We start from the raw sequence: 27513 nt of genomic DNA on the forward strand, positions 1-27513 counted from the left end.
AAAAGATTTTAAGAATACCATTTCCTGAAAGACAAAAAAAAAAAAAAAAGTTAACTCATTTGTGTTGGTCTAAAGTGGGTTCTCTGTTCTGTTCTAGCAGTAAAGTAGCTGCACTCCACCCACATCAGACCATGTTGTTGGGCCCCTTATTACTGACTAGATTGAATTCTGCCACTTTATTCTTCTTACTGTGAATGCCGATTTGGGCAGTGTTGACATCTGTTGTGTCTTCCAATCCATTGAACAATGTACTCTACATTCATTTGTTTCTACTGTGTCTCCCATCACTGTTTCCTTCTGTTCAGTCAGAAGGAAACTACCTGTTTTTTAAATTTACAACAGAGTATTTAATTCTGTTTAGCAGTTAAAATGATATTATAGTTTTAATGTGAGTATCCACGTGTTCATTGATAATACAGAAAAATACAGTTGATGATATATGCTACCCCCATGACTTGTGACCATATTGTGCACACAAATTAGTTCTAGGAGATCTTGTTCTATGTGAACTTACTGCATAGGGTGTTGTGTCATCTGAAAACATTGTTTTATTCTGTTTATTCTAAAATTTTGTTTACTTATCTTATCTAATGACAGACAGTGGCTAGAAGTGCCAGGACTCTGTCAAATCAGAGTGAGAACAGGAGATATCCTTGTCTTATTCCCAACCTCAGAAGTAAACTATATTGTTTTAACACCATTAACTACAGTGTTAATGTAGGGTGTTTATACTGTTTGCTAAAAGGAGAATCTTCTCTTCTATTCCTACTTCTCTGAGAAGTCTTATCATGCAGAGATGTTACGTTGATCAGATTTTTTTCTATATCAATTACACGTTCATGTCATTTTTTTCTCCTACTCTGTTAATATGGTGGATTATACCAACAGGTTTTCAAATCTTGAAGTTTGAATCACCCTTGCATTCCTAAATAAATTCCATTTGATCACAGTATGTAATTATTTTTCTGTAATACTGAATATATTAGCTAATATTTTAAGCATTTTTAAATCTATTGTATGAGGGATAATATGGATCTCTAGTGAACATGAAATCTATCTGGCTTGGGAGTGAAGGTGATACTGTCTTTATGGATGTTTGAGCATATTCCCTTCTGCTCTATTTTCTGGAAGTGGTTGTGTAAAAATGTTGCTAATTCTTGTCTAGATGGTTGGTAGAATTCATCAGTGAAATCATGTAAGCCTACACATTTCTTTAAGGGACTTTTATAAATTCTGAATTTGTTTTTTATAATTGTAGAACTACATAAATTATATATCTTACATTGAATGAATTGAGAAGTGAGGGTCTTCCAAGAAATTACTGTTTCATCTAAATTATTAAATACATGCATAGATTGTCCGTTAATTTGTTACTTTCTTTTTGTGTTTCTAATATCATCAGAGTGTCATGATAGCCTTCTTTTATTACTGGTATCTACCATATGTATAACATTTTGTTAGCTTAGCCATTTATTGAGTCAGAGTCTCCCTTGATGACCTGGAACTCCTTATATAGACCAGGCTAGTCTTTAACCTTCAGTGATCCTCCTGCCTCTGCCTCACAAGTGCTGGGATTACCAGCATGTGCTACCATATCAAGTGAACCAAAACTATCTTAAATAATTTTAAGCTTAAAGAAAATTTATGTAGAGTGTAGATTTCCAGTTTAATTTTGACCTTCCTGAATATTACATTACAGAACCACAGTAGCTCAATGGCAGGAATTAACACCAGCACAGTAGTAACTATCTGTCAACATCACTGTTGGCATTTCACCTATTTCCTCACAATATCCTTTGCCTGTTCTGGGATCCAGTCCAGTCCCACATTGCATTGGGTTGCCATGTCCATTTAGTTTCCTCCAGGCTATGACAGTTCCTCGGCTTCTCCTGCCTTTTTTGATCTTCCTACTTTTGAAGAGTACTGGTGAGTTATTTTGTGAAATGGTCTTTGAGTTTGTGTGACGGTTTCTCATGACTAAACTGAGTTTGTATACCTGAAGTCAGATGACCCAGTGATGGTTACACCAAGAAGATAGGCAGCTTTCCTAAAGCTGCAGAAAGCCATTCCCTGAATGCCAGGACTATATAACCTCTTGGGCAGGAGAGAAGTGTTAAGCAGTGAGAGAAATGGAGAAAGAGGGGGAGGAGGAAATGAAGTGTAGTGGCTCACAGAGAAAGACATCTGAAGGAGCCATGGAGACAGGGAGGAAGAAAGCAAGGGCAATGCTGTCGGGTTGAGTTGATTTGCAGAACAGGCAGGTGTTCCCCAAAGTGAGCTTGGTTTTAATGTATCCTAGGAGTACAAGTGGACAGAAGTTCAGAGAATGGACTGAAGGGAAGGATATCAAGACAAGAGAGATATAGAAGTCACTTGGACATAGGTAATTATTAGTAATTAATGAATATGAGGAATTGGGGATAAACAGCAGTAGCGTGGGAATATCCCAGACCTGAAGGACAGCTGTGAAGAATGGTTCAAGTTGATGCCGGGAACAGCATGTTAACTGGGAGCTGGAGTCAGAGAATCATTAGAAAGTGGCGATTTTGTTTGTGTCCATTGTCTTAGTGAGGTGGTAAGAACAGGATCCAGATTTGATTAGAGGACAGTGGGGTACACAGGGTGAGCTAAGTGATGAAGAGAGGATGGAAAAAGTGTTCATAAATAGTTCAACATGGAATTGTGGTTGGTGACGGTATGGAAAGAAAGGTAAGTATACTATCACTCAAATGGTGGTAGTCAGATGGTTCTAATGCTAATGAAGGCACACAAGGCAGACCCTGAACCACAGTGCCTACACGTCTATAGTTTGTTGCTGAGAAAAGACATGATACACAAACACTTGCACAGGTAAGGACCCGTACTGCAGCAAAAGCTCCCTCTCAGTAAGCATGAGCAGAGACAAAGCCTAACATAAACCCCCTCCCACTCTCCTTCCTCTGTGGGATGTACCAAATGTGAGTTTCTTCTCAGTAACACCCATTGGCTCAAGCTGTCAGAATGGGGTCACAGCCTGGGCTGCTCGTATTCTACTGCTCAGGTAGGTACAGCATTACACCAAAGCCAGTTCTGACATTCATCATATACTTCCCAAAGCTCTGTATGCTGTCAGTCCCATCGTTGTCAATGAGCAGCGCTGACAAACTGGCACAACCCACCGAAATCTCCCTTGGATTCGTGAGCAGCACCCATCACTGGGCTTCCTACTTTACGTCCACACTGCTCTTGTTGAAACAGAGTAATTCAGGCAATCCAGGCCTTCTGGAGTTAACTCCCACAGCCCCTGCCCTCCAGCTTACACGTCCTCTCACTGACTAACTAACTTTATAGTTAGCTATCGAATAGATACTGTTGTGCTCGTCTCTAAATGGGAGACAGGAAGTTCCAGAAGAAGTCAGGATTACCCAGGTGAGCCAGTGAGAGAAGCAGCAGCTGCATGTGCAGGCCAGGCCTGGGGAGGAGGCGCTCCAGGAGCTCCAGGGCCTGGAGAGGAGGAGCTCCAGGAGCTCCAGGGCCTGGGGAGGAGGAGCTCCAGGAGCTCCAGGGCCTGGGGAGGAGGAGCCCCAGGAGCTCCAGGGCCTGGGGAGGAGGAGCCCCAGGAGCTCCAGGGCCTGGGGAGGAGGAGCTCCAGGGCCTGGGGAGGAGGAGCTCCAGGGCCTGGGGAGGAGGAGCTCCAGGAGCTCCAGGGCCTGGGGAGGAGGAGCCCCAGGAGCTCCAGGGCCTGGGGAGGAGGCGCTCCAGGAGCTCCAGGGCCTGGAGAGGAGGAGCTCCAGGGCCTGGGGAGGAGGAGCTCCAGGGCCTGGGGAGGCAGCACAGGGAGCAGTAGTGGAGAGTGTTCTGGTCACTTTTCTCTTTGCTGCAGTCAGACCCCTGACAAGAGGCAGGTTGGGAAAGGAGAGGTTACACAAGTGACCAGAAAGTAGACAGTGAGTGTCACTGGTGTGTTCAGACAGAAATGGCTCATCTCTGTCACAGTCCTTCCCCAAAGCTCAGGGACCATCACAAAAGAGGGCTGGAGCCAGAAGTCAGGGAGGGTGGGGCAGAAGCTGTACATTCTGGACATAACAGGACCACTACGTTCATGAGCTCACAGCATATGTGATTGCCTACACAAGTTCAAGCTAGCCCGTGTTCTAGCATGGAGTGGGAAAGGGTCCATGAGCTCCCACCATTGGCTGAAGAACTGCAGACAGTTGGTAACTTCTGAGGGAAAGGGGGAATCAGTTTTCTTCAAGGAGGTGGCTCCTGGTAGGTTGACCTAACACTAGTAGATGTCCCAAATACCAGGAGTATCTGGACAACACAAAATTGAGTCAGTGGATTAATTTTTTTTAGGAGAGAGACCACAAAATTGGGGAGGGGGTAGAGAGATGGGATGTGTCTGGGAGGAGATTGGGGTAATAGGATCAAAATATATTGTATGAAATTCTCAAAGAACTAATGAAAATATGTTTAAAGAAAGGAAAAGGGTATCTTGGCTTCTGGTTCAGTGGGGATACAGCCATGGTGGCCTGAAGGGGGTAGAGCAGAAGACACGAGGCACGAACAGGAAGCATTACATTGCATCAGCAATCAGGAAGCAGAGAATGAATGGGATGGGAGCCTGAGCTGCAAACCATCAAAGCCTGCCCCCTGTGACCCACTTCCTCCAGCTAGGTGCCACCTCCCAAGGGTCCTGCAACCTTCCCATTGGCTGGAGACCAAATGTTTGAACATATAAACCTGTAGGGGACATTTCTCATTCAAGCTACATCAGTGGTTCTCTTGAGAAAGAGCAACAAACGAGGGCCGCAACAATACAATTTCCCAAAGCGTAATGAATCCCCATGCACTGAAGTAAAACTTGTGCTGATCAGATATGATGAGAAAAACTTCCATATCAAAAAAGAGCAAAAAATAATAGATAATTTTCAGTCTGAATATAGGGAAGAACATTCGCCTTGAATAAGACAACTTAAAGCAATGTGAGATAGAAAACACTTGGTGCAGGAGGGCAGGAGTAGGGATGGACGCCTGTGTGTTCTGAAAGGGAGAACACCAGGCCGCTGCTGTGCAGTGCTGGTGATGCTGTCTGAGAGGGAATGGCTGTAGACTCCAGGATGAGTTGTGATGGAAGGGCCTTACACCACTTGACACACCTCTGCAGCATCAGGCATCCTAGGAATTAAATAGCCAATGTCTATATCACAGCATGGCCCATGTCTAGGCCTTGTTGAATGAAATCACATCAAAGCAGTAGGAATAGCTGACATGCAGATTTTAGGTTACTTCCTGTGTGACATGTGCAGGTTGCACTCTTGGTGGGACAAGTGATATTCGGGTGCACTAACTAACCCTTGTTTATTAGGAATGCCATGAAAGAGTAAAAATGGCGCATAGAGAATTTGGCTGATGTATTCAAATAATACACAAGACTTCAAACTCACCCACTGGACCCCCAAGGCATACCTAAGCATGAGCCTCTTCCACCTCTGTCTTCTTTAGGGCCAAGAACATCCCACAGACATTTTTCCCTAAGAGGTAGGAGCTGCTTCGGGCGGGTAGTCCACCAAGGGCAAGCGAAGTAATCCAGGCACGGCACGTTAAGACAAATGCTGCCAGACAAAGAGTGATTGGGACTCTAATTCAGTCTGTCCTATCCCAAGGTGATGAGAATGGCAAGCTGGTGGGAACTAGATGAGCTGCAAGGCACCATTCCCTTCTGTCCCTGCAGATGCTTGTACAGATGGAGGCCTTGCCTCTCATGTACCAAAGACGGGCAGCTTCCAGTGTCCAGCGTGAACTTTTAAATCCCCCTGCTGTCTCAGGCCTCAGAACGCCACAGCTGCTGCCTCTCTGTTAAAGGAGCTCACTGTAAGGTGCTGTGTGGCCCATCCTTCCACCTAGTGGTCTTCATCTTCTCGTGAGTTCTGCCTGCTTCCTTGTCCATTCTCCATCTTGCAGAATCTGTACTAGATTCCACCAAGGCTTTCTCCATTCCCTATGTGTGCAGTGACCCCATCAGGAGCAGGCTACCAACTGCCTGGCCTGGGTCTGCACTCAGCCTTCACTCTGTAGTTTCTTCTCCCCCAGATAGTGGAAGGACAGGACGGCACACATGCTCAAATGCCCATGCCTCAGCTGAGGTGCCCACATAGACGCAAGGACCAGGTCCCTCCCCCTTTCTCTTCCTTCTTTTAGTAATTCTTTTTGTGTTTAAGGAATAAGCATGTGCATCTTTCTCCCTGAAAAGCCCCCTGTCTCCTGAGGCAAGTAACAGCAATTGGCTTCCCTGGACTTGGGTTACCCTCTATGGTATGGTATACCCTTATGTTCCATATTGGGCAAGAGACACTGCAGCTACTGGTGTCCAGGTCTGTCTCCTGCTACAGACTGCAGGGTATTGATGGGGAGAGGTGGTTCCCTCTATTTATGCTCTGCTGCACCTAGAAAAGCAGGTGTTCGAATGGGCGGTGGTGGCACACGCCTTTAGTGCCAGCACTCAAGAGGCAGAGGCAGGAAGGTCTCTGTGAGTTTGAGGTTAGCCTGGTCTACAGAGCAAGTTCTAGGACAGCCAAGGCTACACAAAGAAACCCTGTCTCTAAGAGAAGGATAGAGGGAGTGGGAGAGGGAGAGAGGGAGGGAGGGAGGGCAAGAGAGAGAAAGGAGAAGGAGGAGAAAGAGAGAGAAAGAAGAGGAGCGAGTATTCATTAAAGGTTTGCCTGATGATGATACAGATACATCCTCATACATGTTTGGACGATTATTAGTTTCAAAACAACAAATATTAAAGAGAATTGGACAAGAGGGAGCCCCCACTCATACTGGTGTTGAGAGTATGAATTATTTTAGCCATTATGGAAGACATTTTGGAGGTTTTTGAAAAAGCTGAAAATAAGACTACCTACAACTCCATTATTGGACAAATAAAATGAGAGCAGTTTGTCAAAGATACATCTGTGCTGTTCATAATAATGAAGACTTGGGGTCAAGACAAGAATGGATATATTGAAAACTCTGTGTGTGTGTGTGTGTGTGTGTGTGTGTGTGTGTGTGTGTGTGTGTGTGTGTAAGGAACTAAGGACCTATGATAGATATAAACACTATCCAGCCTTGAAAACCAGAGGAAATCCTGCCATTTGTAACATAGATGGACCTATAAATGAAATTAAGTGAGCCAGGCACAAAAAGGCAATGCCCCATGACCTTGCTCATGTACAGGGTCCAGAAAGGCTCAACTCTTAAAGAGTTAACTTGTGGTTTCCAGAGACCAGACAGTGAGGGTGATGTACTCAAAGGATGCAGCATCCCAGTCAGATAAGCGGTCAGTTGCTGAGCTGCTCTGGCATAGTGTGCTATCAGACAACTGAGCCATGCACTCAAAGCTGCCAGGAGTAAATACAAATAAAGAAAACCAGATCTCTTTGTTCACTGGTTGAATGACCAGCAAATGTTTCCTAGAGAAGAAAGGCTTGAGGGCACCTCTGCTGATGAAGGGTAGATGGGGTTTGGACAGATAGGGAATCAGGCAGGAAGGTACAGCAAATTCTATGTGGAGGTGTGAACAGGATGGTAGGAGGTCACTGTGTTTGAGTGTCTGCCTCTCAGCACCTGCTACCTGCCTTTGCCACCTCCAGACACCACAGTGTCTGTATGGTCAGTGGACAGTACCCCTCCTCTCTCCTAAGCCACCTACTTGGTGGCTGCTGTTTATATGGTCCCTAATATTTCCTAGCAGCCAGGCCTTGCTCTCATCTGCAGCCCTGATGCGGGCCTATAGTTTGCCATTAGAACAGTGTCACCTTAGGACAGTGAGGCCTATGGACCACTAGAGCATTTTCAGGGATCTGTCCCCTTTTTTCCTCACTGGGACCCTTGAGGCAGTCCAAGTCTTGTGTTAACAGAGAGGTGCATACGTAGAGCACAGCTGAAGGGGCCTCCAGGACATAGCTGGGCCTGTGTGGAATATAGGGCCATCGGTAGGAAACATCTGTAATGTGAGCATTAGTGTGGGAAGTCTGCTCTCACCAGAGCTCCTGGAGAACATGGTGTTGAGTCCCAGGCACATTCCTAGGCCTGCTGTCAACTTTAGGGCATCAAGAAAGGCAGCTCCTGTCTCCTAATGAACAGTGTCTTCAGGGTGTGCCTATCCCAACTCGCCAAATTGCCCTTTAGAGATGAACCCAAAGCTTCATGACTTGCTTTGTTTTGTATCAGAGCAAGGCACAAAACTATGGCTTCACACAGGCTAGGCAAGCATTGAGCTATGCCCTAGCTAACAGGCTGTTTGATTTTTATAGCCCTTACTTCTCAGGACTGAAGTGTATACATCATCCTTCCCTTGATGCTGACTGACACCCTTTCCTCCTCCAGCCCCACCCTCGTCTTTCTCCAGGTCCAAACCTTTTTAAATCAGTGGCAACATTCTTGGGTTTCTCTTTGGGGAACTGAAATTTTGAGAAGCACTTCAGCCTTCCAAGTCTCTACATAATTCATCCTGGATGCACTCTAGTCTCCCAGCATCTTATGGTGCAGAGTGAACATACTCTTTCTTTCCAGAAGCCATTAGGCTTTTTCTGAATTTAGATTTCCTGAAAACTTAGCCAGCACACATTACAGGTTTGGATTCCATTTGAGAACCAGAAACAAAAGTGAATCCCAGCAGGCCTGAGGTAGAGATGGGCACCTAGCCAGAATATACAATGCTTAGGCCATACTAATCCAGGGACAACCTGAGTGGCCAGTGTATGAATTCAGTCCATTTCCTAGAAACCCACTTTCCCTAAGGCTCTTAGGATGACTGAGAGAGAAAGCCACCCTCCGGGTGCCTGTCCTGACATGGGATGAGAGAATGTGACTGGAACAGCCTTCACTCTTTCAACCAGCAGGCAAGCATCTCCAGCATGCGGATGGCCCTCTGGTGGGCAGGATGCTGAGTCCAGCATGGAAAACAGAGGGCGCCCCCTGGCCTAGAGGCTGTGTTAAGAGAAGCTTCCTCAAAGTAAGACCTTGGGGTGGAACATGGAGAGAAGCAGCTTTTGGAAAATCCTCCAGGTAAAAATGTGAAGAAAAGGGAGGTAGGAGGCCACATGACTGGCCTCGGCCTGTCTCCACTGACACAGAACATTAGCTTTGTGAATTTGACTTACATTTCTTTGATTAATGGGAAATTTTAAGATTTTTTTCCTATCTTTAATGATCTATTCTTCTATGTCTTCAAAATTCCTGTTTATTTAATTTATTTTTCTACCGTTTGTCTATAGCTCCTTTTCCAACTTGCTTGTTTATTTTCTTCTGTTCTGTCTTAGAATTCTCCAAATATTCTGGATGCTATTTTTAACTGAAATATAATTGTATCATTTCTCTTGCCCTCTTCTCCCTTCACCCCCTCCCATGGCCCTCCTTCTCAAGTTGATAGCCTTTTTCCTTTGATTATTGTTGCTACACATGTGCACAATTATGGAAATTCAACCTGTTGAATTTGCTTTCTGTTGTTGTTTGTGTGTCTGTGATTTCAGGACTGACCACTTCGTATTGGGTAACCAATCAGAGTGCTCATCCTTGAAACAGGTTTATTCTTCCTCTCTCAGCAGTCACTAGTTACCTGAAGTTCTTTGTCTAGGGGTGGTACTTCACCTCCATTGGGGATGGTCTTCCCCTCCTGCATTAGCATGTCTACTGATAATTGTCATTCTCCAGATCTTGTTCATGCAGCTGTTTCTGGGAGAAGCAAGCCTGTTTTCTGAACAGTAGATGCTGGAACTGTGCTGCAGATATACCCACTGGCACCGGGGTCACCACAATCTGTTGATCTCTGCATTTTGTCTGCTTGTGGTTTTCTGTAATGGTCCCCATTCACTGTAAAGGGAAGCGTCTTGATGAGGGGTGAGAACTCCACTTATCTATGGGTATAGGGTACCATTTAGAGTGTACTTAGGAATTATGCTGGTCTAGAAAAGTGGTGGTAGATTTCTAAAATCCAAGACCTCACTAGTCCCAAGTAGTTGGCTAAGTTTCTACCATCAGGCGTGATTTCCCTCCTGTTGAGTGGACCCTAAGTCCAATTAGATAGCAGTTGACTACTACCAATATGTGAGTGCCACTCACTGCACCTTCATGGATATCTCCCCGTGCTGGTCATTGTTGTGGTTTAGATGTGTCACAGCTGGGTAGGACTATTGATTGCTTCCCTCCCGGGGGAGCTTGCAAAGTTTTATGGTACCATGATAGCTACACTGAAGAAAGGAGGCTTTCAGGCTAGATCCAGCTCAAAATATCCAAGTCCTGTTTCCTGAGTGTGTTATAGCTTCAGCAGTGGGGACTTGACCTCCACCTCTGAGAGGAAACCAAGGAAAACAACAGTGCCGTATACTGTTTGGAGAGTCACTTGGACTGTTCTCAGAAGGATGCTTCCTGTGCCCGGGATTTTGTTAGTGTGTGGTTCTTGTGGGGAGCATTGTCAGTCCAAGTGACATAACTTTGATGTGTGTGTGTGTATGTGTGTGTGTGTGTGTGTGTGTGTGTGTGTGTGTGTGTGTGTGTGTGTGTGTGTATGTGTTGTCTTAGTTAGGATTTCTATTGCTGTGAAGAGACACCATGACCATGTCCGTGGCAACTCTTATAAGGAAAATATTTAACTGGGGTGGCTCGCTTACAATTCCAGAGGTTCAGTCCATTATCATGGTGGGGAGCATGATGGCATGCAGGCAGACGTGGTGCTGTCTACATCTTGATCAGCGGGCAACAGGAAATAGACTGAGTATGGCACTGAATGAAGCTGGAGTAAAAGAGACCTCAAAGCCCACCCCCATAGTGACATACTTCCTCCAACAAGGCCACACCTACTTCAACAAGGCCATGATGCCTAATAGTGCCACTCCTTTTGGGGGCCATTTTCTTTCAAACCACCACATTCCATCCCCTGGCCCGCTATGGCTTGTAGCCATATCATCATGCAAAAAGGCTCTCAGTCCAACTTCAAAAGTCCCCATAGTCTATTACAGTCTCAAATTTGTTTCAAAGTCTCTGCTGAGACTCATGGAACTCATTTAACTGTAATCCCCTGTAAAATCAAAATCAAAAAGCAGATCACATACTTCCAACATATAGTGGCACAGGATATTTACCATTCCAAAACATAGGGAAGGAACACAGTGAGGAAATACTGGGCCAAAGCAAGACCAAAACCATCTGGGCAAACTTCAAACTGCGTCTCCATGTCTGACGTCAAAATGTCCTTCAGATCTCCAACTCCTGTCGACTTTGTTGATTGCAGCACAACACTTTCTCTTCTTTCTCTTCACAGCTTCCACTCCCTGTTAGCAGCTCTCCTCAGAAAGTATCCCACAACTCTGGCATCTCCAACATCTTGGGGTCTCGAGGGCAATCCAACCTTTATCTTCACAGCTTCAGGAAATGGTCTCTCTGGCCTCCATTCGGGGACTCCCCTGACACATGCCTGGCCCTGGCAGCATTCCTTATGTGCCGAGGCAAATTCCATAACCCCTTTCTTCTATCCTTAACTCTAAAACCAGGACCACATGGCCGAAGCTGCCAAGTTCTTCTGCTTGCTGGGGCTGGAACATGGCCTCCTTGTTCAATTACATCTTTACCAGCTTTCTGTTTTTGATTGTTACCTTCACTGCCTAAGCTTGGCTGTCCTGGAACTTGTACTGTGTACACCAGGCCAGCCTCTGCCTTCCCAGTGTTGGAATTAAAGGCATGAACCACCTCACCTGGCTCTAAGTTTTTCTTTAATTCCTTTCCACAAGTTGGAAATTTAGCTGGGTGCGATCTTGCCCTGAGGTCACCACACCCTTTATTCCATTTCTTAATCCATTTACCTCCTTGAACACAGGATTTAATGTATTCCACTACCAGGTGCCCCTTTTCTCCTCAAATATTTTTCCTTGCTCAACTTGCTCCTTTTCATTATATATCTTCATTAGTGTTAACACTAGTAACCACACAGCAGGATGTGATAGATACATATATCGTGTGTGTGTGTGTGTGTGTGTGTGTGTGTGTGTGTGTGTGTATTAGGGAGGGGGAGAGACATATGTTTACATACACTTATATGCATTGTGTATTATTTAGTAAATATAATATACTATGAATCCTTGAGTCTTCATCACCAGCCTTGGTGTTATTGGCCCTCCTCCCTCCTCCTCCTATACTGAGCTCCTCCTTCCCCCTCTACTGAAGCCACCCTCCCGGTTTCCACTCCCCCGTCCCTTGTATTCTACTGTTCTCTTCTTAAGTTCCCACTTTTCATGGTCCCTTTATACTTTCCTAGTTTCTGTAGCTGTTCCCTCTTGTATCCTCACATCTGAGGATCTGGAGGGAGGAACTGCAGATGAGAGAGAACATGGGGTGTTTGTCAGTCTGGGTCTAGGTTACTGCACTCACTATAATCTTTTCTGGGTCTACCTATTTACCTGCAAATGTTGTGATTTTTCTTTGCAGCTGAATAGTATGCCATTGTGTATTATGTAGCACATTTTAATTATCTAGTCATCTGTTAAAGGACATTTAGGTTATTTCCATTTTCTAGCTATTATGAATAGGATGGCAGTGTATAATTCTGAGCAAGTCTGTGTGGAATAGGATGAGAGTCCTCTGGGCATATGCCAAGGAGTGGTACAGCTGGGTCAGGTGGTAGACTTGCTTTTAGTTTTTTGAGGATTCCCCATATTAATTTCCAGAACAACTGCATAAGTTCAAATCCCTACCAACAGTGAATGAGAGTTCTCTTTTCCCCTGAATCACACTGACATTTATTTTTAGTTGTTTTCTTTAGCCATTATGACTGGGGTGAAATGAAATATAAAAGTTTTTTCATTTTCATTTCCCTAATAGCTAGTGATGATAAACATTTTTGAGGTATTTCTTAGCTTTTTTTAAATCTTCTACTGAGAGCTCTCTGTTTAAACCCTAAGCTTACTTTTGAATTGGATCATTTGTTTTCTTGACTCTATTTTTTGTACATTATGGATAGTAGTCCTCTGTCACATGTATAGCTGGCCAAGATTCTCTCCAGTTCTATAGGTTTCTTCTTCACTTTATTGCTTCCTTAGCTGCATGGAAGTGTTTTAGTTTTATGAGTTCCCACTTATCAATTTTAGTCTTATTCCATAGGGGTTCGTATTCTGAAGGTCCTCTCTTACACCTCCATCTTGTTGGATACTCAGCAAGTTTTCTTTCAGCAGTTTTAGCTTTTTGGGTTTCAAATTGAGGTCACTGATCCCTTTGGTGCTAACTGTTGTGCAGGGTGGTAGAGTCAGATCTAAAATCCTGATCTGCATGATGACATCCAGCACTATTTGTTGAAGATGCTTCTGTAATGTACGTTTGTCAAACATCAGATGGCTCTGGTTACGTGTACTCATGTCTGTGTCTTCTGTTTGACTCCATAAGTCTGTTCTGTGCCAGTATCATATTGTTTTTATTACTATAATTCCATAATATATCTTGAAAGGGGGATGGTGATCCCCCCAGTATGATTCTTTATATATCTGGAACCTTTTCTAGTTCTGTTTGAATTTCATGATATAGCTTATTTTTCTATTTCTGTGTAGAATGCTATGGGTATTTTAATTAGGATTGCATTAGACTTTAAATAGATTTTGGAAGGATGGTCGTTTTTAAAATATTAATTCTACTGATCCATGAACACAACGTAACTTCCATTTTCTAGTGTTTTTCTCAATCTCTTTCTTCAGAGATTTGATATTTTCATTGGAGAGGTCTGTCACCACCTAAGTTTATTCTGAGATACTTTATTGTCTTTGATGACATTGTAAATGGGAGTATCCCCAAGATCTGGTTCTCACTGTGTTTGTTGGTGTGGTAAAGAAAGGGTGTGATTTTTGCAAGGTAACATTATAATCTTCCAGTTTGGAATTTCTTATGTATAGTATAATATAACCTGCAAATGGGGTCCTTCACTTCTCTTTCTGTTTGTGCCACTTTAATTTCCTTTCTTGTCTTAATGCTCCCTCTAGTGCTTTGAGCACAATACTGAAAAGGAGTGGGGATAGTAGACAGCCCTGTCCCATTCCTGATTTCAGTGGGATTGTCTTGAGGTTTTCACAATTTGTTGTAAGTGTTGGCTGTGTGTTTGTCACATATACCTTTGTTATGCTGAGGTATAGTCCCTCCAGTCTGACTCTGTTTAGGACTTCATCATAAATGTGTGTTGGCTTTTAGCAAAGGCTTTTTCTGCTTCTTATGGAGATGAGCATGTGCTTTTTGTCTTTAAGTCCACTTATATGATTTATTATATTTATTGGCTTATGTATGTTGAACCATCCTGCATTTCCAGGATAAAGCTAGCTAGTTCATGGTGGATGATCTATATATGTGCCTGTATTTGGCTTGCTGGTATTTTATTAAAGATTTTCATCTGTGTTAGTCTGTAGTTTTGTTATATCTACCTGATTTGGGTATTCAAGTAATACTGGCTTCATAAACAAGTTCAAGCGTAATTTTTCTATTTCTATTTTTTTTTTTAATTTAAGAAGTACTATGCCTGGCAGTGGTGGCACATACTTTTAATCCCAGCACTTGGGAGGGAGAGCCAAGCAGATCTCTACAGAGCGAGATCCAGGACAGGCACCAAAACAACACAGAGAAGCCCTGTCTTGAAAAAGAAGAAGGAGGAGGAGGTGGGGAGGAGGAGGAGGAGGAGGAGGAGGAGGAGGAGGAGGAGGAGGAGGAGGAGGAGAAGAAGAAGAAGGAGAAGTATTTATTCACTGTAGTTCTTCTTTGAAAGTCTGGTAGAATTCTTCTGTGAATCTATCTGGGCATGGAGTTGTTTTTAGCTGAAACGTTTTTTATTACTCTTCCAAGCTCCTCCTTTGTCATGGGTCCATTTAGATTATTAGTCTCTTCTTGATTTAGCTTTGGTAGTTTGGAAGAATCAATAAATTCATCCATTTTTATTTTTATGTAGATTTCCCAACTTAACAGGATATAGGTTTTTAAAGTATTTTGTTATAATATCCTTTGGTGCCTGTTGCAATGTTTCTCGGTTCATTTTGATTGTATTAATCTGAGTCATCGCTTTCTTGTTTTAGTTGGACCAACAGTCTGTCAATGTTGTTTATCTTCTCTCAGAGATCCAACACTTAGATTCTTTGATTCTGTGAATTGTTTTCTTTGTTTCTATTTCATTGAATTTTGCTCTGATTTTAATTTTTTTTTTTTTTGCATTGACTGGGATTAGATTTGGTTTGTTCTTATTCTTCCAAATTCTCGAGTGGTATTAAGTCATTTACTTGTGCCCTTTCTGATTTTTTTTATGTAGGCGCTTAGGGCTATAAACTTCCCTCTTAGAACTAACTGCTTTCAGTGTGTCCCAGAGGTTTCATTGTGTTGTGCTTTCATTTTCATTTAGTTCCAGGAATATTATTTTTTCTTCCTTGATTTCTTCTTGGACCCTTTCATCATTCTGTAATAACTTGTTTAACTTCCATAAGTTGACTGGAACTTTCTTTGATTTAAAAATTTGCTTTGCTTTAAATTAACTTTAAGTTTTATTGTATAGTGGTCAGGTAGGACACCTGGAATTATTTCAGTTTTCTGTATTTGTTAAGGTTTGTGTCCCCCTCATGTGGTTTATTTCAGAAACACTTCCAGGAGCTGCTGAGTAGAATGTGTATTCTTTGGTGTTTGAGTGCGATGTTCTGTAGATACCTGTTAGATCCATTTGATGTAAGATTTTATTTAATTCTGTGGTTTCTTTGTTTATTTTTAGTTCAGATGACCTATCTATATGAGGAAGTGGGGTATTTGAAATGACCTGTTATTGGGTTTGTGTTCATCTGTGTTTTTAATTCCACTATGATACTTTTTATGAAATTGGGTGCACAGAGTTTGATGCATGTATGTCTACAGTAATGTGGTTTTGGTTCATTGTTCCTTTGATTAGAATGAACTGTCCCTCTTTGTCTCTTCTGATTAGTTTGAGTTTTAAATCTGTTTTGTCAGCCGCTAGGATTGCCATGCCTGCTTGATTCCCAATTCCATTTGCTTGGAATACTTTTTTCCATTCTTTCACTTTAAAGATAAGATGTGTTTCTTATAGATGACAGAAAGATGGATTTGTTTCTTAATCCATTCAGCTTGCCTGTGTCTTTTGACTGGATCGTTTAGGCCATTGATACAATTATTATTGAAAGGTATATGTAGACTATAGTCATTTTTTCTGGGTTGCTTAGTTGTGCTTTGTATTTAATTAATTATAGCTTGTTTGTTTTCTTTCTAGAATCTCTTGGCTGTGTTTTTCCCCTTTTTGGTTCTAAGTATTGCTTCCAGGATTCTGTTTAGTTGGTTGTTGTTGTTGTTGGATATGATTTTTTCTTTTTACTTGGTAATGGTAGATGGTTTTGCTGGGTACAGTAATCTATGTTGGCAGGTGTGCTCTTTTAGGACTCGGGGTGCATTACTCTGGGCTTTTCTGGCTCTTAGAATTTTACATCAAAATCAGCTAATATTCTGATAGGTTGTCCTTTATATGTGACTTGTGGTTTTTCTGTCAGCTTTCAAAGTTTTTTCTTTGTTCTGTATATTATGATATGCCATGAGGAATTTCTTTTCCAGTCTCATCTAGCTGGGGCTCCGTGTCTTGTATATGATCCTCTTAAAGATCTGACTTGTGTCACTAACTTGGGATCTTCTCCCTCCTCTATGCCTGTAATTCAAAGGTTTGACCTTTTGATGGTGTCCCACATTTCCTGCATGTTCCTTTCCTGTGCTTCCTTAAAATTTTCATATTCTTTGCTTATTTGATCTAGATAGATCTCTACTTTATCTTTGGGTCCTGATATTCTATCCTCTGCTTTATTCTTTCTTCTTGTCTGTCCCCTGAGTTTTCTAATTGAGATATCTTTTCAATTTTATCTTTCACTTCAGCTTATCTTCTTTTCAATGTTCCTATCGCTTCATTGGATTTGGTTTTGAAATAACTCCTGAATTATCTTTGTTATTTCATTCAGGTATGTACCAGTATTCGACTTGCCTATCACTCAGGTGTTTATTTATCCTCATGGTGTTCAGTGAAGGGTCTCTTCATATCTTCTTTAAAGTCATTGACTTAGCTCATAAAGTTTATGATTGTTCTTTTACATTCTGTGTCCTGTGGTTCCTCTCGGTAATTCTCATTGGAGAATACTTCTGTAGGACTAATGACTTGATGGCAGACATGTGGTCTTGGTCATTCATGTTGGCTTTGTTTTTGTGATTTGACCTGGGCTTGCAGAGTTTTTTCTTTGGTTGTATGGGTGATAAGACAATCTGCACATGCCTTCTCTTGGGCCAGTACAGGAGATGCCTGACCTGAGCTAAGCCAGGTAAAGATGGTCTATGCACTATTTAATTGGACTATGGAAATATGACTCCAGAACTAGAAGTCTTGAGCTTAGCCTGTGGGTACAGAAATAGCAGCAGTCAGGGATCAGAGAAGAAAGATGTATCTTACCAGTCAAACGTGACTCAAGAAAGCAGGTTTGAAGGCTATGGATCTGGAGCTAGCCCTGCAGTGTGGAGATGGCAGCCGATGGGGGAAAAGAGAATAAGCAACTTTTCAGGCATAGGTGGTCCCTGAACAAAACTGGTTCCTGGGCTGCAGGTGGAGCTTGGGCTGTGTGTTTGAGACAACCACAGGCCAGGGCAGAGGGGACAGGAAAGGGAAGAAATGACTTACCTTAAAAAGGTTACTCGTGGATAAAATGGGTGCTGTCTCTTAATCTGTTATGTATTTTGTAAATGTTTCCCCAGTGTGTGGCTTCTACTCACTGTCTTTATAGTGTTTTCCAAAAGAGCCAGTTCATGTCCCTCCTGTCCACCTGTCTTTCCTGCCACACCAAGGAACAGTGGCCAAAATCAGTGTTCTAAAGCTTCCCTCTGGGTTGTCCCCTGAGAGGTTTTTTAAATTATCATTATTATTACTATTATTATTGGCTTATATTACTAGTAGTAGCTTATTATTTTAGGCTTTACATATAGGTATGCTGTTAAGTAAGGCTGTATTGTCATATTTTGCATACTGATACCTAGTTTTTCCTGTAGGAAAAAAAACAAAACAAAACTGTCTCTTCCTCATTGAATTGTCTTGGCACCTTTCATCAAAAATCACAGGTCATTTAGGTGACAGTTGACTTCTGGGTCCCCTGCTCTCTCTGTGGTCCATAAGTGTGTCTTTATCCCAAACCATGCTGTTTTAATCTACCGGAGAATTCTAATGTTCAGAAATTAGATGTGAGAACTTCAATTTTGTTATTTTTCAAGACTATTTTCTGACTGTTAAGCTTCATTCTCTTGCACTTAGTCTCTATTTTATCGTTCTGGTTTTCATTAAAGAACTCCAAAAATGTATTGCCTACAAAAACCATTTACAGAGAATTACTTAAAGGCTGTGTCTAATGAAAAAAAGAGAAATTATGTAAATTATTCACATTCAATTAGCAGATGTCCTGAACATAGTCATATGTTAAAATTATTAATAGCAAGGTCAAGAAGCTTAAAACAACATTTAAGTGATTCCTGAGGGGAAGAGATGGCTTGGGGGTCAAAAGTGCACACTGCTCTTGTAAAGGACCCAAGTTCAGTTCCCAGCAGGTAGCTCATCAACCACCTGTAACTCCAGCTCCAGGGGATCCAATGCCTTTGGCTTCTGTACCCTGACTCACATGCACATACCTAACACACAGGTACAGACACCTAAATACAAATCATTATAAATAATAATAAAATAAATCTTCAAAGCACTTCATTTAAAAAAATGAAAGGAATAGAAATGGTTCCTGGGTCAGAGATGTACTGTGGTAGTGGAGTGACCACCCTACTGTGTTGGGAAGTGGGATTTGTCATCCTTCTTATGTGTACTGAGTCATTAAGATTTTTAACTCTCACTTTTAACACACTGAACATTCTCTACCCTTTCTTTTCCAGAGTTCTCAGGAGCTAGCTGGGTTCTCATAACCTCCCCTGTGGCAACAATGGGCCATTTCCCACAGGGACAGGGCCATGGTGACTCAAATGCCTGAGTGCCACTCAACTCCAAAGAGCCAGGAGCCTGAAAAGTAAGTCCTATGCTGGGGTCCTGCTGGCAGGGGAGAGGGCTACCAACAGCTCCAAAGACCTCAAAGTCCTAGGAGCAGAACACCAGGAGATGGGGTCAAACCCCATGCGGCATGCTACCCTCCCACAGGAAGGCAGTGAACAAAAGGTCAGAAGTATCTTCGACATTGCATGAGTGTAGAATGGCATTATTCTTAGGAAGAATGTGAGAGTGATGCCTGACAGGTAGCCTGGTGTACCCTAGTGCAAACTCACATTGTCACTGTAGCAGCGAAGATTCGTTTTGTGAGTATTTTGAATGATAAAAACAAAGAAAATGTGCCTTGTTGGATTAAAAGACTTTTCATTTTTTTAAATTTATTTTATTATTATTATATGTTTTAATTTTATACATTAGCCATGGGTTCCCCTGTCCTCCCCCCTCCCGCCCCCCCCCCCACCTTCCCTCCAGCCCCTCCCCTCCATTCCCATCTCCTCCAGGACCAAGACTCCCCTGGGGACTCATTTAAACCTGGTCAATTCAGTCCAGGCAGGTCCAGTCCCCTCCTTCCAGGCTGAGCAAAGTGTCCCCACATAAGCCCCAGGTTCCAAACAGCCAGCTCATGCACTAAGGATAGGTCCTGGTCCCACTGCCTGGATGCCTCCCAAACAGTTCAGGCTATTCAAAATTGTCTCACTTATCCAGAGGGTCTGATCCAGCTGGGGGCTCCACAGCCTTTGGTTCATAATTCATGTGTTTTCATTTTAATGTTTCCTTTACATACTAGTCTAGAATGACAGTTTCTGTCCAGCCGACATGAGCCGTGGCTTTTTTTCTTACAACTCTCGGAATACACACTTTCATTTGCCTTTTTGCCTTACTTATTGTTATTAAGAACTTCAAATGCACAGAAAAAATCTAAAGAACTAGACAGTGATAACTCCTTCACCAAGACTTACTGATTGGTTCCACAGAGAGAGATTATAACATGTGTCTGTGTGTGCTCAGACTTTGTGTGAGAAACATTTGAAGGCAGGCAGCAGGCAGCATGGCCTGGACCTCCTAAGATCACCACTGGTCTCCACAGAACCAGACCAGCATCCTCGCTGTGAAGCTGAACTCTGAAAAGCAAAGTTAACCCGGTGTATTGTCCCAGTTCCGATGCCCATGGTGGTCTGGGAAATAGTCACTCTCACTGTTTTCTCTGTCTGCCATGCGTTGAAGCCGATCCTTCTCTGCCATTCTTTCTCGGCCGTGCTTCGTTTGCATCTTTCCTGGTATTGCCACCGCCAGCACCCCTTCCTCCATTGCTGGTTTTCTTCTTGTTTGGTTTAGCCCTAGAGATTCAGCCCAAGGCCTCTTGATGCTAGGCAAGCAGTGTACATCTGAGTTATTTCCATGACTAGAGTCAAGTTTGGTTGTGTATATGCATTGTTTTGTTTTGTTTTGTTTTGCAGGGCCGAGATCAAAACCTGGAACATATGCATATTAGCCACATGCTATGCCATGGAAACATGCATGTTAGGCACATGCCTTGCCAGAACACTATACCTCCACTCCCATTGTGTTGATACTTTTGAAAAACCTAAGCCACTTACTTTGTAGAATGTCTCTGGTCCAAACCGGTTGGGTTCTTTCTTCCTCCTTGGATTGAGGTAAACATCTGGCTTTGCCTGAACAGCACTCCAGGGTGTGCTGCTTCATCCAACCTGTTAAGAGAAGGCCATGTGATATTCTCTTGGCTAAAATGGCTTCTGGCAAAGCTCCCCCTTTATAAATTGCCTTTTTTATTTCTTGTAATTACTAAGTTTAGCAAATGTTGAGCCCCTGTGGATGTTGTCTTCTGGAGTTAGTTTTCATTGAAAAGCTTTAGCAAACCTCCACAGTTGTACAGGGATTTTTTTAATTTTATAATTTGATTAAATTTTACATATCAGCCACGGACTCACCTGTCCTCCCTCCTCCCGCCTGCCCCAGCCTTCTCCCCCTTTCCCCCAGTCCCATCTCCTCCAGGGCAAGCACTCCTCTGGGGATTTAGCTTAGCCTGGTAGATTCAGTCGAGGCAGGCCCAGTCCCCTCCTCCCAGGCTGAGCAACCCCTGCATAGTCCCCAAGGTTCCAAACAGCCAGCTCATGCACTAAGGACAGGTCCTGGTCCCACTGCCTGGGTGCCTCCCAAACAGTTCAAGCTATTCAACTGTCTTACTTATCCAGAGGGCCTGATCCAGTTGGGGGTCCTCAGCTATTGGTTCATAGTTCATGTGTTTCCACTAGTTTGGTTATTTGTCCCTGTGCTTTTTCCAATCATGGTCTCAACAATTCTCGCTCATACAATCCCTCCTCTTTCTCATGGATTGGACTCCTGGAGCTCCACCTGGGGCCTGGCCGAGGATCTCTGTATCCACTTCCATCAGTTATTGGATGAGAGTTCTAGCACAACAGTTAGGGTGTTTGGCCATCCAAAGGAATAGGAAAAAGCAAAGTGCTATAGAGGTCCCCAGAAATCCACAAAGATACCTCTACAATAGACTACTGGCAATGGTTGAGAGAAAGCCGGAACTGACCTGCTCTGGTGATCGGATGTACATGGATTTTTTTAACCAAGTCATTAATCTGGACATTCCACATCATCTCCTGTCTCATGCATATGAGATCACCACACAGAAGAGTGTGTTTTGATGGTCAATAGAAGGAATGAAAGGAGACCATGGTGTGTTCCTCTTCTCTGACACACACTAGCCAAAACCCTAGATCAATATTCCCTACTGAGCCTCCAGCATGTCCTTGGACTAAGTGATACGGCAGAGGCCTGTGCTGTGGGAAGAGTTGAGTTCTGCTTCCCTGAGCACTGGCTGTGAGTTATTATGAGGAACAGGGAAGATAGGCAGAGTGCCAACTCAATGCCACACTCCTGCTAAGAACTTTTAAACATCGCTTGGCAAAAGTACAAAGGCTCCTATGATCTTCATAGTCACATTTTGAAGTCCTGCATTTAGGAGATTCAAGGAGAAGCCTGGTCACCACAGCAGGGAGAGTTCCTCACTGCAGTGTCCTTGGTAAGGTGCAGATGCACTGCCATTCTGCCATTCTTCTTTCCAGTCTACTTGGTCACCTCGAGCCCTCTCCTTCTACTCCCAGGTCTCTCTGACTTACTGCCACCTGGCTTCTCAGTCACCAGTCACAGCTGGGTGTCGGTCTGAAGAGTGCTGACTTCCTCCTGTGTGGACTAAGTCTATGGTTTTATGTGTACTTCTTGACTTGCAAGGAACCTTCCTTGAGAATGTTTTGAAAATGGTATCAAGAAAAGCGCTACGGAAGTGCAGGTGCTACAGAAGTTGCACCGTGTCTGTATTACCATGTGTGTGTTTTCAGGTTTCTGTTGCTATGATAAAACACTGTGACAACACCAACATGGGAAGAAGTGGGGTTTTGAAATTTCATCTTACACCTTTAGGTAGTAGTCAATCACTGAGGGAAGTCGGGGCGGGAGCCTGGAAGTAGCAAGTGAAGCAGAAACCGTGGAAGAATGCTGCTTATTGACTTGTTGACTGTGTCTTGCTCAGCCTTTTTTCTTATACCATCCAGGACCACCTTCCTAGGGGTGGCACTGCCCACAATGAACTGAGCCCTCCATGCCACGCATTAATCAAGAAAATGTCCCACAGGCTTGCCCAGAGAACAATCTGGTAGAAGCATTTTCTCAGTTGAGGTACCTTTTCCTCAAATGACTCTAGTTTGTGTCAAAAGTTGATGTAAAACTAACCAGCACAACTGACCCCTTGTCAGATTGACACACAAACACATCACTATTCAACTAGAATCACTCCTTTCTCATTTGTCCCTAAGATGGCATATTAATAATAGTATCACCGTATTAGTAAACTATTCCAACTTTTAAAAGTCCCAATCTTTAAAAATTCAAAAACATTAAAAGTTCAGTCCCTTATACATACAGTCTCTTTCAAAGTGTCTCTAAAATACCAAAAGTATCTTAAGTTATCTCTGAAATTCCTACATCTTTATAAAATTTCAAAGTCTGTAAACTGTGGGCTCCTATAAAATAAAAAATAAGTTATATACTTTCTTACTCCAAAAAGAAATAACTAGGGCACAGTTATAATCAAAGCAAAGTAAAACCAAATTTTAATGATATAAACTGTTGAGTGTTTTACATCTGGGACCCATGATCCTCTGGGCTCCAAGCAGCCTGGTCAACTTCGCTTCTCTGTCTCTTCATCTGCAGCACACACAGCTTGTCTCATAGGCTTAGGCCAGCTCCACTCTACATGTGCTGCTAACTTTGGCTGTCACCCATGGTACTGGCAGATCTGAATGCATGATCTCCACTGCAACTGGGTTCTGCCTTCACCAATAGCGTCTCTGGGGCTCTCTTCAGGGACTCTGACTCTGCCAGTAGCAAGCTTCAATTTCTCTCCATGACTCCTTCAATCCTGAGGTCTCTACTGCAACTGAGGCTGTACTTACACCATTGTGTAATCCAATCTTCAGAGATTCCTGCCCTGCCACACATTACCAAGCCCCAGCTGCTCTCGATGACTACTTCATATCTCCAAAACCAACATAACCTGAGAAACTTTACATATTACCCAGGCTGGCTTTCAGAAACGACTTTGGCCACTTCTGGACCCCAGCATCAATTGTCCCAACAAAGCAAAGGCTTCACTTTGATAGTTATTAATTCAAAATATTTCTCAAACTATCATGTTAGGGTCTTTATTTCCCTCTGAAACTTCACAAGCCAGGCCTCTGTCTCAGCACTGCTCTTAACATGCTTATCATCCAAGTTACCATAGAACAGACCACTGAGCTCTGAGGACTCAGTGCCACCGCAGTCCTCCCAAAACGCATGATCACATCTGTCACAGCAATACTCCCAACCTGGTACCAATTTCTGTCTTAGTTAGGGTTTCTATTGCTGTGATAAATCACCATGACCAAAAGCAACTTAGGGAAAAAGAGGTTTATTTCATCTTATGCTTCTAGGTAACTGTCTATCACTGGGGAAAGTCAGGGCAGGAACCTGGAGGCAGGAACTGAAACAGAAGCCATGGAGGAGTGCTGCTTATGTGCTTGCTCACCGAGTCTTATTCTGCCTGTTTTCTAGCAGCACCCAAGATCCACCTGCCCAGGGCTGCCACTGACCACGGTGAGCTATCACATCAATCATCAGTCAAGAAAATGCCACACAAGTTTACCCACAGGCCAATCTTGTGGGAACATTTTCTCAATCAAATAACTCTAGCTGGTGTCAAGTTGACACAAAAGTTACCAGCACAACGTGTGTGGTGGTGAGTCTTACAAAGGAGCCTGCCCTGGGACAATCCATTAGTATCTTAGCTTTGCTATTTCTGAACATTGTCCTTGGCCCACTTTTCCCATACAACTCATCAAAATAGGAGAGGGCTGAGATTCACACAGCGTGTTGGTTGGGAGCTGTACCCCATGCTCTCCTGTGCCCTTTGTGCTTTCTATCTGCTTCTCTGTACACTGAGCTTGGGGAGTGACCCTGCAGGTGTTGCCTGCCCTTCCTCCCAGACAATAGCACTGCTCTGCTGGGGTTCCAGGACTCTGGGGAGCCTAGGAAACCCAAGGTCCCAGCCAGGCCTCCTTGCATTCTGACCACTACCTCTGGCTTCCTTTATATCAGCCATTGGTGTGCAGCTGCTCCACTGCTAACCCCCGGCCCCTGACTCACTCCTTGGGGACACGACTGTGCCTCTTCCATTTAAGGTGCAGACATAACAAAATAATGCAGTGAGGAGTGGAGTGGTCTCTGGTTCCACATAAACACCAAAGAGCTCACTTACATGTCATTTGAATGTGTGGATGGAAACGGGGCTGCCTCTGTTTTCATCTCCCAAGGTTATCCAGTGGAATTTCAACCCATATGACAATCTGTGTTCCAGAGAAAGAAAGACAGGGATGAGAAGCCCCTCCCTCCCCACAGGCTTACTGGTCACTTGGGGTAGACAGGTCTCTCCCAAGGCATTCCTGAACTTCTAGCCTTTCCAGCCTCCTGACACCCATAGTATGGCAGGAGAGTGTAAATGGGAGCTTCTGTGTGCAGAATGAAGAAACGTGTGTGGCCTGCCTTCCAAGACTTGACCCACCAATCCAGCATCAACCCCTTCTAACAGTGGTGAGTCAAGGACCCAAATGCCTTCCATCCAGCCCCATCTTTATGGGTTTGACACCACCATCCTGGGAAATATACGTCAAGCTCATGAATTGTCAGGGACATCCTCAAACTGTAGTACCACTCCCACACAACCGCATTGCAATTTTGTGTTAAAGTTCATGCAGGTCACTAGTATCACACTGATGTGTGCATGTTTGCAGGTAACCTATAAAAGGATGCATATGTATGATGAACATCCTTTAGAGGTTAAATTATTATTTATAGATTCCTGCAAGTACACAGCTGATCAGCATAGCATTATTAATAACACAAAATGGTCTCTTAATGAAGTGGACAACACAGGAGCTTCTGAAGAGATGTGTTGTGAGGAATTCCCTGGTTGGTTCCTTTGACCTGCTGAGAGGTTTCCTTCCCCCAAACAATACAGTAGCAGGAGAGGTCATGAGCATCCTCACTGATGAACATTAGGAAGGATTCTTTTTGGAGCTTCAGTTTGAAAGTTAATGGTTTTAAAGCATTCTATATTAACTTCACCTTGAAATAACTGAATGGGTGTGTAGGATGCTCAGGGATGGCAGATGGTCACTGCTCTGAGCTCTTGTTGTACAGATCTGGCTCCATCCCCTGCCAAGGCCAGTGGGCCTGAGGCCATGCCCAGCAGATGCCTATGTCCTCATCACTGGTGCCCATACTCTTTGTGCCCACGCTATGGATCCTGGGACTTCTACCCCAACAGTTTCTCTGGGGAGCCATGATGCCCTTTATGTGACTATTCAAGGGAATGAGTAGACAGAGAGCCTCCAGGTGAACTCAGAGAAGACATGTTGGATCTCTTGTCCCTATAACACATGTGTAGATGCTGCTGTGCTCCTCCTGTGCCTCCCTTCTGCAGATCCAATGGCAAGTCAGGAAAGCACTAGTTATTGGAACTCAGCTTTGGTGCCTTCACTGTTATCAGTGGGAAGAAGACACAGTCCACAGCAAGAGAGCATGAGAAAAAGTAGCAAAAGGCTGGGCCAGCCCCAAGATAATTCTCAAATCTTCATGAATGGGAGAAACTTGCATCCACACAGATGTTGTGTTACCATGAGTGTATGAATGAGCTGACCAAGGTTCCCTGAGCCTGGGAAGCTTTTAAACAAACAACTTCTCAAGGGAAGCCAGTTTTTATTGAAATCATTGTTCAACAGTGTACAAAGGGACTGCTAGACCATGCAGATACTAAATTCTCAGACAGAATCCTCCAGCAGCCCAGGGCCAAATACTCATTTCACATATGCATTCATAAGGGAGCCAACTAGAAGGCAAATCATCAAGGTCAAGGAGCTTTTTAGTAACTGAGAAATACAGTAAGTTAGAAAGGAAACATAGGTGTAGGGCACTGTTAAACCACCTCTACAGAGCAATATAAAATATTTGAGCTTGCTTTCTATTAAGCAATAAAAAGTATAATTACACATTTCCACAGGCAGACCTCTGACTTTTGCATTTTTATCAGATGTGAATCTTTAAATATTTATGATGCTTCTCAAGAGTTTCAGAATAGGATCAAGCAAGCTTACCAGTTTATGTTGAAGCAGGGTATCAGAATGTTAAGAAATCTTAATTTCCCCCCTTTTGCTAACTTGGGAATAAATTTTGAGGTAGTAATTAGATAAAAATAATAATAAGGTGGCTGATAAATGATAAAGGATCATGTAGTTCTATCTCGGGTTCCTTTGTACTTACATGGTAAACTTGACCCAGGGTTTGGGTACAGTAGCAGGCATCAGCTTGCAAGGATCCCCAACATTCCTACCTCCTGGCGTCCCTTCCTGTGTCAGGAATGTGCCCAGTGATTTGTCTTTGGCAAACGGAATACAGAGAAAGTGATGGCTGCCACAAAGATGATGGCCTCCCAACGTGTAACCATCACCCACAGCAGTCCAGCCAAGGTAGAATGGGGGGTCTTGGCAAGGGGCCCTTTCCTAGCTGAGCCTTTCCCTGAGATCACAGTCCCAACCAACATTGGGTTAACAGCCTGGGGACAGAATGCACTCAAGCTGCATACTGGCCACTGCCCTACAGACAATATTGGGTTACAAACACATTCTATTTAAGTCCCTACATCAGGGTCAGTTATTGACAGCAATGGTAGCATGCCTGAAGTGGAGGGCATGTGCACCCAGATGTGCAGTTCTGGAGTAGACCTTTTTCTTGTCACTCTCTCTGCTGGAAAAACATCTGCCTTCCTCTGCTCCCCTGACTCGCATTGTCAGGTATATTAATCTTTCCTTTCTTGATTCATAGTCAGAGTCAGTTTCTCTTCTCTACAG

General features: G+C 43.4%; 1 protein-coding gene across 7 annotated transcripts in view; it reads left to right on the forward strand.

Moving 5' to 3' along the window:
* The window catches only part of Otud7a (OTU deubiquitinase 7A), a 314162-nt gene that overhangs the window by 148613 nt on the left and 138036 nt on the right, over nt 1–27513 (forward strand). For 5 of the 7 annotated variants that reach the window (XM_036188083.1, XM_036188116.1, XM_036188073.1 and 2 more), the window contains exon 2: nt 18931–19061. The gene's annotated coding sequence lies outside the window, so the exon portion shown is untranslated. Of the gene's footprint in view, nt 1–8901; nt 9034–9842; nt 9865–18930; nt 19062–27513 lie in introns of those variants that run through there. The other 2 variants (XM_036188100.1, XM_036188107.1) reach the window with 2 other exon arrangements.

Source organism: Onychomys torridus, chromosome 1 (assembly GCF_903995425.1).
Source record: "Onychomys torridus chromosome 1, mOncTor1.1, whole genome shotgun sequence".
Taxonomy (NCBI): Eukaryota; Metazoa; Chordata; class Mammalia; order Rodentia; family Cricetidae; genus Onychomys; species Onychomys torridus.